The following is a 15,067-nucleotide window of genomic DNA, read 5'->3' on the forward strand; positions in this document are numbered from 1 at the left end:
ATATCACCCCCCCCCCCCCCCCCAAAAAAAAACCCGCTAAGTTCCCAATGGTTGAGGTTAGCATGTCTTACCCCAGCCACGATTCACTTCCTCATTGCTCGGTGTGCAGTATCAGGGCATGCAAAAGACATGAACAAGCTTCAAAAACACCCAAATATGTCCTTTTAGAGTCTGATTCGCTCTCAGTATAGTGATGTAGGTCTTTAGATGTTGTACACATAGAATTGTGTCATTGAAAACTCGATCTGCAATGTTATAATTCATTTTGTGCGTCTCGGAGTGTTTTGAAATTTTGTGTACATATAAAAATACCTACATCAATATACTCAAAGCGTAACATATCATACTAATTTCAGTGTTATGGATTTAAACCTACTATGTTAAATCCAATCTATGTGCGCAGGCTGGCACACAACAAGTCACCTAAGCAAGCAGTGATTCTGATGTTGTTTTAACATGGTTCATTGTGTGGATTGTGTTCACAGATCAGTCAGCACACATTTGGATTATAAATGAGACTGACTGGCTCGATTCGGTCTTAAGTAGCAAAATCTGAAAATGTGTTTTTTACATTGGAGAAAAGTAGAGACTCAGAGCTTGAAAATGGTATATCATACACTACAGTTGAGGAACAATGAGAAAGTCATTCTGCTTTGAAAGTTGATAAACTTCTAACCTCACTTTTAATAAAATTGAACTTTTTTGTTAGCTACTGCAAGCTATTCTTTGTCTACACCCATTCAGCATTGTTCACACCCTTTTAAGCTTTAGCTCCACACATCTCTTTAAGGATTCACATGTGAGGGTATGTACTAAACAACCAAAGATTAAGACTAAAGGCTGGTTTATACTACGGGTGTGTTTGGAAATTTAATCTGGAGTGCCAGAGTGTGCTCTGGGCGTTCGTAAATTCAGAGCGTTTCTCTCTCGGAGCGTTCAGAGCGCACGCTGGACGCTCTGGCCGAAAAGTACTGTAAGGTTGATCCAAGCGTTCTGACCTAACAAGCTAACATTGGCTAGCTTGCTAGCTACTTACAGACACAAATGAGAGAACAGCTCATTCTGACCATTTTTAGGCCAGCATACCGGAGTCACCTCTTCACTGTTGATGTTGATACTGGTGTTTTGCAGGTACTTTTTAATGAAGCTGCCAGTTGAGGACTTGTGAGGCGTCTGTTTCTCAAGCTAGACACTAATGTACTTGTCCTCTTGCTCAGATATGCACCGGGGCCTCCCACTATTTCTATTCTGGTTAGAGCCAGTTTGTGCTGTTCTGTGAAGGGAGTAGTACACAGTGTTGTACGAGATCTTCAGTTTCTTGGTAATTTCTCACATTGGAATAGCCTTCATTTATCTGAACAAGAATAGACTGATGAGTTTCAGAAGAAAGTTATTTGTTTCTGGCCATTTTGAGCCTATAAAAGAAGGCATTTTTTATTGCTTCTTTAATCAGAACAACAGTTTTCAGCTGTTATCCTTTTAAAATGATAAACTTGGATTAGCTAACACAACGTGCCATTGGAACACAGGAGTGATGGTTGTTGATAATGGGCCTCTGTACACCTATGTAGATATTCCATAACAAATCAGCCGTTTTCAGCTACAATAGTCATGTACAACATTAACAATGTCTACACTGTATTTCTGATCAATTTTATGTTATTTTAATTAACAAAATAATTTGCTTTTCTTTCAAAAACAAGGACATTTCTAAATGACCCCAAACTTTTGAATGCTAATGTGTGTACTTAGACCAACGCCTGTTTGGCAGGGAGGAAAGGGCAGAGTTGGGACCCCGCTGGATATCCGTCCAGAGCCTTAGCCATCCATGTCCTGCCGTAATCATTTCCAGTAGATAGCTAGATTTTTTTATTAAGTGTGTTTCGTAGCTGAGTAGTTTGCATTGCGTCATGACGTTAGCGTTACAAGTTTACAACCACTGACCGGAGAGTGGCAAAAATTACCCCAGCTATCTGCATCCGCATTCTGTCCACCTCTAATGTTTCCAAGGGGATTATTTTTAAGTCCCTCCTGTGTAAGGGGTCAATTACTTTTTCACACAGGGGAATTGGATGTTGCATAACTTTGTTAATTAAATAAATCAAATAAGTATACAGTTTTCTAGGATCCATTTATCTAATACTAGGTTTTGGTAGAAAATCTGATAACATTCATTATCAAAAATAGGCAAAAATAGAGATATTAAGAAAGGTGGCAAATCATTTTTCATGGCATTGGAAAAGTAGGCTGCGGACAATGTGCTGAATATCAATCAGAATACAACAACTACGAAATCTAATTGATTGATCTGCAACATGTTATGTGAAGGCTAGATATCTTCAATTATGTACAGTGTGTACTATGCTTGTGATCGTTCTGTTTTGACTGACAGAAATGAATATGACTGGCACAGGCTTTGGCAGACTCCACGGAGAATATATCAGTACAACACAGGCAATCCCACTTGTACAGAGAGCGCCGTAGGCAGAGGTGGATTCAAACACACACACACACTCACACTCACACTCATGTCATGTCCTTTTTATAATCAGAATGTAAATTGCCTTCAATAAATCTGAACATCGAATTACAATTTAGTAGTTGCTTATTTCAGTTATGAATTTTGCTGGTTGAGGAATATTGAGTAGAGGTTATCAGCACTACAATGAGACAACTAAATACTTGCGTCACTAAAACTTTCCAATGATCCTTTAGAATGGGATAAAACTGTCCACTGATAAAGTGTGTGTGGGTGCGTGTGTGAAACGCTAAGTAAAGGTCCCCCTTGGCTAAAGGGAGATTGATTAGCGGTGAAGTCATAATTGCTGACTGAATCACGTCCATAGTTAATCAATCTTTGGCTGAAGGATGAATACATTTGGTGAAAATGGACAATACTTCATGATGTGATGCACGGTTGATAGAGGGCATATTCATTCATCACGGGTGGCTTTCCTTGATGGATATACCGGCATCAATGGTGGGCCATATCAATCAATCAAGAAAGGGGAGGTCAGCTTTGAAGTTCAAAGCCCCAGCTCCCTGCACAACCATACAGAAAACCTACAGAGCTATAGGGGTAATAGGTTTTAAAAGGGATATAAGGATATAATCACCTGTTAAATTTCACCTTGAGGTGTCAACATACCGTCTGACTCATGCTTGTTAAAAGTAGGTAGGGTCAGAAAGTGGAAGTAGAGTTTAAAGTTCCTTGAAACATCAGTTGAGTTCTAGCATCCATTGAATTCTAGTGTTCCTTTTATTGTTCTTTTTGTAGAAACATGGCGAGTAGAAGGCACTATGACTGAGGCACTGTAACATTGTATTCCAATGGACAAACATACAGTCCTACAGTATGTGACATGACACGAAAAACAAATACAAAGAGGATTGATGTCAGTGTGCTACACTATATGATAGATTTAAAGGTCATGGACAGACAAAATCATGTTTTTCATGAAATTGGATGATATTTGGGTAAAACCAGACCAAAGTATGATGACTGGGGCTGTTACAGTGACCGTATAACCGCCACACTGGCAGTCATGAGTCAACATGGCAGTCAAATTCTTAGGCTACTCCAAACTCTGATGCTGCTGATGGTCATTAGTAGCCTACCAAACTTGCTAACTGCCTGGTTCTCAGCACTCTACTGTCCCTCTAATCACTCTGACATCAATGCAAATGTAATCAAAAATCTAATCAAACACTTCATGAGAGCCCATGAGCTCATGTTGCGCAACATTTCTATAGGCTATGCAATTGCGTGAGAAAACAAAGTGATGGCCTCTACTAAAAAGTGAAGTGTCCTATCAGCTTTCTATAGGCTAGGCCTACTATATTTATTTCTCAGCTTTCCTAATATTAAGCACATCGCTTCTCCTTAAAACAGGAGAAAAGTCTACCTGGCTGGCATGAAAATGAACCACGGGAAAAGCGTCCTCCATTCGCTATTTAAGTACATAGATGACATGTATTTTTTCCCTGCTGCCCCTGTTTCGAGACTGGCGCATGATAATGGTACATTTTAACCTCTTGGGGCTAGGTGGGACGCTAGCGTGCCACCCGTGGTGCACTCCATCAACAGCAGGTGCATTTCAAGAGCGGCAAATTTGAATCCAAATAAATGTCAAAATTCAAATTTTTCAAAAATACAACTATGTTACACCATTTGAAAGATAAACATCTCCTTAATCTAACCACGTTTTACGATTTCAAAAAGGTTTTACGGCGAAAGCATAAATTTAGAGTATGTTAGGACAGTACATTTACAAGAGTTGTGTGTAATGTTTTGTCAAGTCAAAGACAGGGTCACCAAAACCATAAAACCAGCTAAAATGATGCACTAACCTTTTACAATCTCCATCAGATGACACTCCTAGGACATTATGTTAGACAATGCATGCATTTTTAGTTCTATCAAGTTCATATTTATATACAAAAACAGCGTTTTACTATGGCATTGATGTTGAGGAAATCGTTTCCTCCAATAACCGGCAGTCAAGTCAGCGTCACAAATTAAATAATTAAAATTAGAAAACATTGGTAAAATATTATATTGTCATTTAAAGAATTATAGATTTACATCTCTTGAACGCAATCAACTTGCCAGATTTAAAAATAACCTTACTGGGAAATCACACTTTGCAATAATCTGAGCACTGCGCCCAGAAAAATACGCGTTGCGATACAGACTAGACGTCATGTTGGGGAGATCTAAAATCGAAAATACTATGTAAATAATCCATTACCTTTGATTCTCTTCATCAGATGTCACTTCCAGGTATCACAGGTCCATAACGAATGTAGTTTTGTTCAAAAAAGCTCATCATTTATGTCCAAAAATCTCCGTCTCGTTAGCACATGATGTAAGCCAGCCGGACTTCTCGTCATGAACGAGGGGAAAAAATATATTTCCGTTCGTTCAAACATGTCAAACGTTGTATAGCATAAATCATTAGGGCCTTTTTTAACCAGAACATGAATAATATTCAAGGTGGACGAATGCATACTCTTTTATAACGTATTGGAACGAGGGTACCCAACATGAACTAGCGCGCCAGGTGTCTAATGGGACATCACCGTTCCATGGCTCTTGTTCGGTCAGATCTCCCTCCAGAAGACTCAAAACACTTTGTAAAGGCTGGTGACATCTAGTGGAAGCAATAGGAAGTGCCAAAATATTCCTAAACCCCTGTGTTTTTCAATGGGATAGGTTTAAAGTCAATACAACACATCAGGTATCCACTTCCTGTCAGAAAATGTCTCAGGGTTTTGCCTGCCAAATGAGTTCTGTTATACTCACAGACACCATTCAAACAGTTTTGGAAACTTTAGAGTGTTTTCTATCCATATATAATAAGTATATGCATATTCTAGTTACTGGGTAGGATTAGTAACCAGATTAAATCGGGTACATTTTTTTTTATCCAGACGTGCAAATGCTGCCCCCTAGACCCAACAGGTTAAATCCAAAACACATTTCACACATATATCATTTAGAAAATGTAAAGACAAGATTAAATCAAAAGTAGTTTGATGGGTGCTTTTAAAATAAATGTGAATGATGCACAGCTTAAGGCAAACAGCGTATGCTTTTCTAAAAAAAAATTCAAGTCATAGTTGTGCACCTCATGTAGCCTAGCCCATAGGCCTAAATGTTTTGATAAGGTTTGGATCACCACTTAAGTTGCCAAATAACCTCTTAAAATTAAGCACATTAATCCATTTTACAATGGTTGTAGAGCCTAACTTACATACACACACGCAGCTCATTAAGTTTTAAGCTGGGGGAAGAACATTTTCACCATTAAATGCATCTTTATAATAAGAGCATTACATGCACAATTTTTTACATTTTTTTTTTTTTTGAGATACAGTGGCTTGAGAAAGTATTCACCATTTACAGTATTTACATACATCTTAGCCAAATACATTTAAACTCCATTTTTCACAATTCCTGACATTTAATCATACTAACAATTCCCTGCCTTAGGTCAGTTAGGATCACCACTTTATTTTAAGAATGTGAAATGTCAGAATAATAGTAAAGAGAATTATTTCTTTCAGCTTTTATTTCTTTCATCACATTCCCAGTGGGTCAGAAGTTTACATACACTTAATTAGTATTTGGTAGCATTGCCTTTAAATTGTTTAACTTGGGTCAAACGATTTGGGTAGCCTTCGCTAAGAATCCCACAATAAGTTGGGTGAATTTTGGCACATTCCTCCTGACAGAGCTCGTGTATCAGAGTCAGGTTTTTAGGCCTTCTTGCCCACAAATGTTCTATAGGTTTGAGGTCAGGGCTTTGTGATGGCCACTCCAATACCTTGACTTTGTTGTCCTTAAGCCATTTTGCCACAATTTTGGAAGTATGCTTGGGGTCATTGTCCATTTGGAAGACCCATTTGCGACCAAGCTTTAACTTCCTGACTGATGTCTTGAGATGTTGCTTGTAACGGGTGTCGTAAGGATCAGACCAAAACGCAGCGGGAACGTGTATACTCATCTTCTTTTTAATGTGAAGAAGGGAAAACAAACAAATCACGTATACAAAACAAACGAACGACACTAACAGTTCTATCAGTTGCTCAGACACTAAGCAGGAGACAACTACCCACCAAATCCCACAGAAAAACATCTCTCTTAAATAGGACCTTCAATTAGAAGCAACTAGGAGCAGCTGCTTCCAATTGAAGGTCAACCCCATTGACTAAACGTAGACAGAATGACTAGACCTAACATAGAAAAAAACTAACAAGAACATATCCCAAAAACCCCGGAACACTCTAAACAAACACCCCTCTTACATAATAACATAACCCAACAAACCCCGAACCACATAAAACAAACACCCCCTGCCACGTCCTGACCAAACTATAATAACAAATAACCCCTTTACTGGTCAGAACGTGACATTGCTTCAATATATCAAGATAATTTGTCCATCCTCATGATGCCATCTATTTTGTGAAGTGCACCAGTCCCTCCTGCAGCAAAGCACCCCCACAACATGATGCTGCCACCCCCGTGCTTCAAGGTTGGGTTGGTGTTCATCGGCTTGCAAACCTCCCCCTTTTTTCTCCAAACATAACGATGGTCATTATGGCCAAACATGTCTATTTTTGTTTCATCAGACCAGAAGACATTTCTCCAAAAAGTACGATCTTTGTCCCCATGTGCAGTTGTCCCCATGTGCAGTTTTTTTTTGAGGTTTTGGAGCAGTGGCTTCTTCCTTGCTGAGCGGCCTTTCAGGTTATGTTGATATAGGACTCATTTTACTCTGGATAGAGATACTTTTGTACCTGTTTCCTCCAGCATCTTCACAAGATGCTTTGCGGTTGTTCTGGGATTGATTTGCACTTTTCGCACCAAAGTTCATTCATCTCTAGGAGACAGAACACGCCTGAGTGGTATAACGGCTGTGTGGTCCCATGGCGATTATACTTGCATACTATTGTTTGTACAGATAAACGTGGTACCTTCAGGCATTTGGAAATTGCTCCCAAGGATGAACCAGACTTGTGGAGGTCTACAATTTATTTTCTGAGGTCTTGGCTGATTTCTTTTGACTTAACCATGATGTCAAACAAAAAGGCACTGAGTTTGAAGGTAGGCCTTGAAATAGATCCACAGGTACACAAATTATGTCAACTAGCCTATCAGAAGCGTCTAAAGCCATGACATCATTTTCTGGAATTTTCCAAGCTGTTTAAAAGCACAGTCAGCTTAGTGTATGTAAACCTCTGACCCACTGGAATTGTGATACAGTGAATTATAAGTGAAATACTCTGTCTGTAAACAATTGTTGGAAAAATTACTTGTGTCATGCACAAAGTAGATGTCCTAACCGATTTGCCAAAACTATTGTTTGTTTACAAGACATTTGTGGAGTTGTTTTAAAACGAGTTTTAATGACTCCAACCTAAGTGTATGTTTGAACTCTCTAGCCAGCTAACTTAATGTTAGCTAGCTAGCTAACAAGTTATAAATGAACCAAAACATTGTTTAGATAGTTGCCTGGTTTGATAGATTGGCATTCCCTAAATTCATTTTTAAACGGATGTGCTTTTACATATATCACTTATGCTTTATTGGACCACCATGCTGATGATGTCATGCATTCTGTAATTTTAGTGTTTATACTTTTCATAACGACAATGACAAATGAAATTGTGGACGACCATCAAACGTAGTATAAACCAGCCTTTAGTCTTGAAATCTTTGGTTGTTTAGTACACTGTCATAGTATTCACCCTGTTTAGCACTTGGCCTCACATGTGAGTCCTTAATTAACCTGTTTGGGATAGGGGGCAGTATTTTCACGGCCGGATAAAAAACGTACCCGATTTAATCTGGTTACTACTCCTGCCCAGAAACTATAATATGCATATAATTAGTAGATTTGGATAGAAAACACTAACGTTTCTAAAACTGTTTGAATGGTGTCTGTGAGTATAACAGAACTCATATGGCAGGCCAAAACCTGAGAAGATTCCATACAGGAAGTGACCTGTCTGACAATTTTTTCTCCTTCTGTGGCATATCTATCGAAAAAACGGCATCTCTGCTGTAACGTGACATTTTCTAAGGCTTCCTTTGGCTCTCAGAAGGCGCCAGAAAGTGGAATGGGGTGTCTGCTGTCTCTGGGCAAAAACAGCAGGAGATTTTGTGAGTGGTCAGGCTGGGAAGAGTGACACTGGAGATGCGCGTCCACGAGATTACTCCATTTTTTTCTTTCAGCCTTTGAATGAATACAACGTCGCCCGGTTGGAATATTATCGCTATTTTACGAGAAAAATAGCATAAAAAATGATTTTAAACAGCGTTTGACATGCTTCTAAGTACGGTAATGGAATATTTTGAAATTTTTGTCACGAAATGCGCTCGCGCGTCACCCTTTGGATACTGACCTGAACGCACGAACAAAACGTCGGTATTTGGATATAACTATGGATTATTTCGAACCAAAACAACATTTGTTGTTGAAGTAGAAGTCCTAGGAGTGCATTCTGATGAAGAACAGCAAAGGTAATCCCATTTTTCTTATAGTAAATCTGAGTTTGGTGAGGGCCAAACTTGGTGGGTGTCAAATTAGCTAGCCATGATGGCCGAGCTATGTACTCAGAATATTGCAAAATGTGCTTTCACCGAAAAGCTATTTTAAAATCTGACACCGCGATTGCATAAAGGAGTTCTGTATCTATAATTCTTAAAATAATTGTTATGTTTTTTTGTCAACGTTTATCGTGAGTAATTTAGTAAATTCACCGGAAGTTTGCGGTGGGTATGCTAGTTCTGAACATCACATGCTAATGTAAAAAGCTGTTTTTAGATATAAATATGAACTTGATTGAACAAAACATGCATGTATTGTATAACATAATGTCCTAAGAGTGTTATCTGATGAAGATCATCAAAGGTTAGTGCTGCATTTAGCTGTGGTTTTGGTTTTTGTGACATATATGCTTGCTTTGAAAATGGCTGTGTGATTATTTTTGGCAGGGTACTCTCCTGACATAATCTAATGTTTTGCTTTCGCTGTAAAGCCTTTTTGAAATCGGACAATATGGTTAGATTAACGAGAGTCTTGTCTTTAAAATGGTGTAAAATAGTTGATCGTTTGAGAAAATTGAATTGTGGTATTTTAGTTGGTTTTGTATTTCGCGCCGTGCGACGCCATTGGCTGTTGGCTAGGGGTTCTGCAAATTTTGCTAGATAAGACCAAATCGACCCGGTCGGTCACATTTGGTGATACACAAAGCAACTCAAACATTGAAATTGCAATCAATGATTTAAAAAAATATATACATCTCCCTTTTGGAATGTCTTTCTGTGATGTTGTTCAGATGTGTAGATTTCACAAGTTCGTTTGAGTTTTGAGTGAGTTTTGAGCGACCCTTTCCCCCTCATTCCACGCTGGCTTTAGAACTATTTAGCCAGTAACTAGCTAGTATCTTTGCCACAGATAAATGGAATAAACTTTTAATTACGTTTGCAGACACAGTACAGTAAAATGTTGGTACCAGTAGAGTAGCTATCTAGCTACAGTATGTAAACCACGCCCTTCTACAAACACACCTTCTCCGATGTTGGGTACATGGCGGTATTTAATTATATTAGGTATTGAGCATCCTGAATCCAAGTGTTTGACACTTGGCTGGGAAGCAGTAACTTTATTGTCAAACTTTATCAATGTAGACTCAAAAGTTAGAGGTTCATCCACATATCATCCAATTCCCCCAAAATACATGCATTTTAACATTTGTGACTTAAAATATGTGTAAGTATTATAATCACATATGAAATAAATTGGTACACAAATTGGTGCAACAAATATAGCCACTTACAAGCCACGCCTCAACATATGTTAATGAGCCAGAAACAACAATTCCTTGCACCCACTAGTAGTCCAAAAGTTTTTGGTGCTCCAAAGATATGGTACTGTATTCTGTGGGGTGGATTTACAGCACCATTTGAAAATACATGTTTTTTACACAATGCACTATCATTTACAGAATGCTGCAGTACATTTTTTTAAATACTTGATAATACCTAAAATGACTGTCTAAACTGCAGTTTCCCGTTACAGTTTATTTATCTCCTCATATAATTGAACAGTTGAGAAGATTTGATATTTACAGTTAAGCCAAAAGCTACATGAACCTGACAGGACACTCAATTTTAATCTCAGTGTCAATTCTTTCAATGTTGCTCTAGTCACGAGATTATTTGATTGTGCCATTATTAACACAATTATATTTTAATGCACCCATACTTGCAGTATAATGAATTATTTCAATGGAACCAAAGTACTTACCCTGAGTTGGAGAACAGACATGGATCCCTGCTCTGCCTCTTGCCCATAAAATCTAATTACTTTATAATCTGAGAATTAAATTAATTAAATTCATATATCAGTGAATATCTGGACTTAATGCAAGTTCATGGAACATGTATTTTTTATAATCTACAGCCATAATCGTCTTAGTAAAACATTCGTAGTTATATAAAAAAAAATGTCCATGGTGTAAATTATACCAATATCTAACAATTTCAATGCCTGTATTCTGTAAAGATGTGATGTGAATTGATAACCCTGGCCTAAACACTACCAACAACGCATATTTTCAGTGCATTAATGGGTCATTATGGTTCATTAAATGCAGTGTTAAACAACCTCATTGAACCTCATTCATAGAAACACTGATATATTGAGGCAGTGAGTCAAGGACTGATATTGTGCCCATTATGCTTGTACATGCAGACTCAACTATGCCTGTCACGATGCAGACACCCTGCATGACCCATTTAAATTCAACCTTGAACCATCCTACCATTTCATTTGGGAGAAGACATATTGAAAACAAATCCACAGCCTTCAACTATAAAGCTGTTGAAAATGCTGTTAAGGTTTTTTATTTATAGTTTTTTTTCATACATGTTAGTCACAATCAATCAACCCCCACTTGTCTGTGTGGCATCTCTATGGCACTAGTACTTTTTAATAGAAACTCATATAACATTCACACAATGTACCCTTGTGGAAATCCTTGAGATTTCAGTATTAACCATGTTCATTTGTTAACCCTCTAAGCTCAATATGACTGTCTGCATATATCAGGGGAGACAAAATAAATCATTGGCTGATTTAGCATATTAGCGGTAATGATTTGAAGTATGTGGATTCCTGCATGCCCAATCCAGTTGTATATTGAAAACAATTATACATAATAGGCAACGTAGTAATCACTTTCCATTCTACTTTGCATTTAGGTCATTATCCAGGGGGAAACAATTTCTCTGTGGGTTATACTGTGATGACTACTAATTAAGTGTCTCATAAAGGCTTAGTTAAGCCTACATAAGCCCTTTATAAGTCTACATAAATGCTTCACAAACCATTTGTAAGCAAATGCCATATTGTATAAATGGTGGCAAAAGGTTATTCTACATTTGGCAAAGCAACACTTGTTATATCACACTTATGTTTTGGGACTTTTGCTTATACATGATTTATGATAAATGTATGTAAGGCCTCATAAAGGGTTTATGAAGACGTTGTTTAAGGTTTGACTTTCTGTGTGTGTCTATCTTTGGACACCAATTGCGTGACTTTCAACTGTGTCGTGAGAGACACTTCATCACTATGACTGCTGTGCCACAAATGGCACCTTATTCCCTTTATAGTGCACTACTTTAGACCAGGGCCCATGTGTCACGACACCTACGGAAGGTGGCGCCCCTCCTCGCCCGGGCGGCGCTCGGCGGTCGTCGTCGCCGGCCTACTAGCAGCCATCGATTTATGTTTCACGTTCTGTTAGTTAGGCCTAGGTTAGTTGCGCACCTGTTTTGTGTTAGTTGTTAGTGGGGAGGGGTATTTAGGCTAGTTAGTTAGGTTTGTTGTTTGTGCGGGATTGTTCGTTTGTCAGGGTGTGTTTCATGTGGTTCTGTATATTGTGGAGTTACGCTATTCCTTTTGGGCTGCGTCCCTGGTTACGTTCTTTTAAGGGTGGTGCGTTACTTTTGCACACCTTGCACTCCATACCTTGCATATTTTTATTAAATTCATTAACGGAATCTTTCTGTCTCCTACGCCTGACTCTTCGGAATCCACAAGCCACCCATTGTGACACCATGGGGCTTTGGTGAAAAGCTGTGCATTATCATTATATAGGGAATAGGTTGCCATTTTGGACGCACTCTTATTATTCAGCAGGTGAACAGATGACATCTTAAGGTATTACACAGACTGCATTAAATAAATTATATCTGGATGCATCAAACAAAAGGCTACAAAGTTAGGGGCTGACAAGCGTGTGACATTATTTTCAGAGAGCGCGATAGAGAGTGCACGAGATAAAGAGAGAGTGAGATAGAGAGGCAGAAGCAGCCTATGTAGAGATTTATTTCCACCAGCAACACCACTAGTTATTTATCCCCCCTCTGCATTCAGTAATAATTATTTTTATTGACTTCATGTTACAGACAATCTGAGGGAATTAATTATGAAACTGGAATGCAAATATATAAATATATGACCAAGATATCTACTCCTGATTCTTTATTTGCTGTAGAGCTCAAAGGACAGTTGACAGTCCGGGCCATGCGATGCTTTATCAATTTCTTTAGGGTTGTCATTGTCAGAAGTATCCATTTACCCTTGCAGAGTTGTTTTGTATTCTACACATACTAATTAATGTATTGATTTATATTTTAGGCCCAGGACAGAAATTGAGGACGGTGATGACAATATTTCTGCAGGCAGTAAGCCCACATGAAAAATACTACAGTTTACTATAGAATACTAGATTTACTTACAATAGAATTCTATAGTAAACTGTAGTATACTGTAGAATACTATACTGTAGTATCCCTTGATCATGTGTAGTATTTACTATAGAATGTTGTAGTATACTGTAGAATACTATAGTAAATCTACAGTATTATCCACAAAGAAACACTGTAGAAAATACTACAGTAATGTCGGCAAAAACAATAGTCTGCAAAAACACAACACTTTTTTAACTGCATTGCAAACTTCAGGTCTGCTGAGATCAAACTTGAATGTTGTGAAAATTCTGTGCAACTTCCAGAGCATTTTTACTGCGAACACTGAGGCTGTACCTGTCACAGCTGTCGTAGGAAGGAGCGGACCAAAGTGCAGCGTGTGTGTCGTTCCACATTTTATTTTAACTGTGAAACTATACAATACATTCCCATAAACTAAAGAACGAAAAAACAACAAACTGTGACGCAGAGTTGAAACATACACAAACTCAAAAACAATCTCCCACAAACCCAGGTGGGAAAAACACCTACTTAAATATGATCTCCAATTAGAGACAACGATGACCAGCTGCCACTAATTGGAGATCCTCCCAAACAAAACCCAACACAGAAATACAAATCTAGAACATGACAACATAGAAAAACTAAACTAGAAAACCCCCGTCACGCCCTGACCTACTCTACCATAGAAAATAACAGCTTTCTATGGTCAGGACGTGACAATGAATTTACATTTACATTTAAGTCATTTAGCAGACGCTCTTATCCAGAGCGACTTACAAATTGGTGCATTCACCTTATGATATCCAGTGGAACAAACACTTTACAATAGTACATCTAAATCTTTTAGGGGGGAGTTTAGAAGGATTACTTTGTCCTATCCCAGGTATTCCTTAAAGAGGTGGGGTTTCAGGTGTCTCCGGAAGGTGGTGATTGACTCCGCTGTCCTGGCGTCGTGAGGGAGCTTGTTCCACCATAGGGGTGCCAGAGCAGCGAACAGTTTTGACTGGGCTTAGCGGGAACTGTGCTTCCTCAGAGGTAGGAGGGCCAGCAGGCCAGAGGTGGATGAGCGCAGTGCCCTCATTTGGGTGTAGGGACTGATCAGAGCCTGAAGGTACGGAGGTGCCGTTCCCCTCACGGCTCCGTAGGCAAGCACCATGGTCTTGTAGCGGATGCGAGCTTCAACTGGAAGCCAGTGGAGAGAGCGGAGGAGCGGGGTGACGTGAGAGAACTTGGGAAGGTTGAACACCAGACGGGCTGCGGCGTTCTGGATGAGTTGTAGGGGTTTAATGGCACAGGCAGGGAGCCCAGCCAACAGCGAGTTGCAGTAATCCAGACGGGAGATGATAAGTGCCTCGATTAGGACCTGCGCCACTTCCTGTGTGAGGCAGGGTCGTACTCTGCGAATGTTGTAGAGCATGAACCTACAGGATCGGGTCACCGCCTTGATGTTAGTGGAGAACGACAGGGTGTTGTCCAGGGTCACGCCAAGGTTCTTAGCACTCTGGGAGGAGGACACAATGGAGTTATCAACCGTGATGGCGAGATCATGGAACGGGCAGTCCTTCCCCGGGAGGAAAAGCAGCTCCGTCTTGCCGGGGTTCAGCTTGAGGTGGTGATCCGTCATCCACACTGATATGTCTGCCAGACATGCAGAGATGTGATTCGCCACCTGGTTATCAGAAGGGGGAAAGGAGAAGATTAATTGAGTGTCGTCTGCATAGCAATGATAGGAGAGAATATGACAGAGCCAAGTGTCTTGGTGTATAGCGAGAA

This window comes from Salmo salar, chromosome ssa19, assembly GCF_905237065.1.
Source record: "Salmo salar chromosome ssa19, Ssal_v3.1, whole genome shotgun sequence".
NCBI lineage: Eukaryota > Metazoa > Chordata > Actinopteri > Salmoniformes > Salmonidae > Salmo > Salmo salar.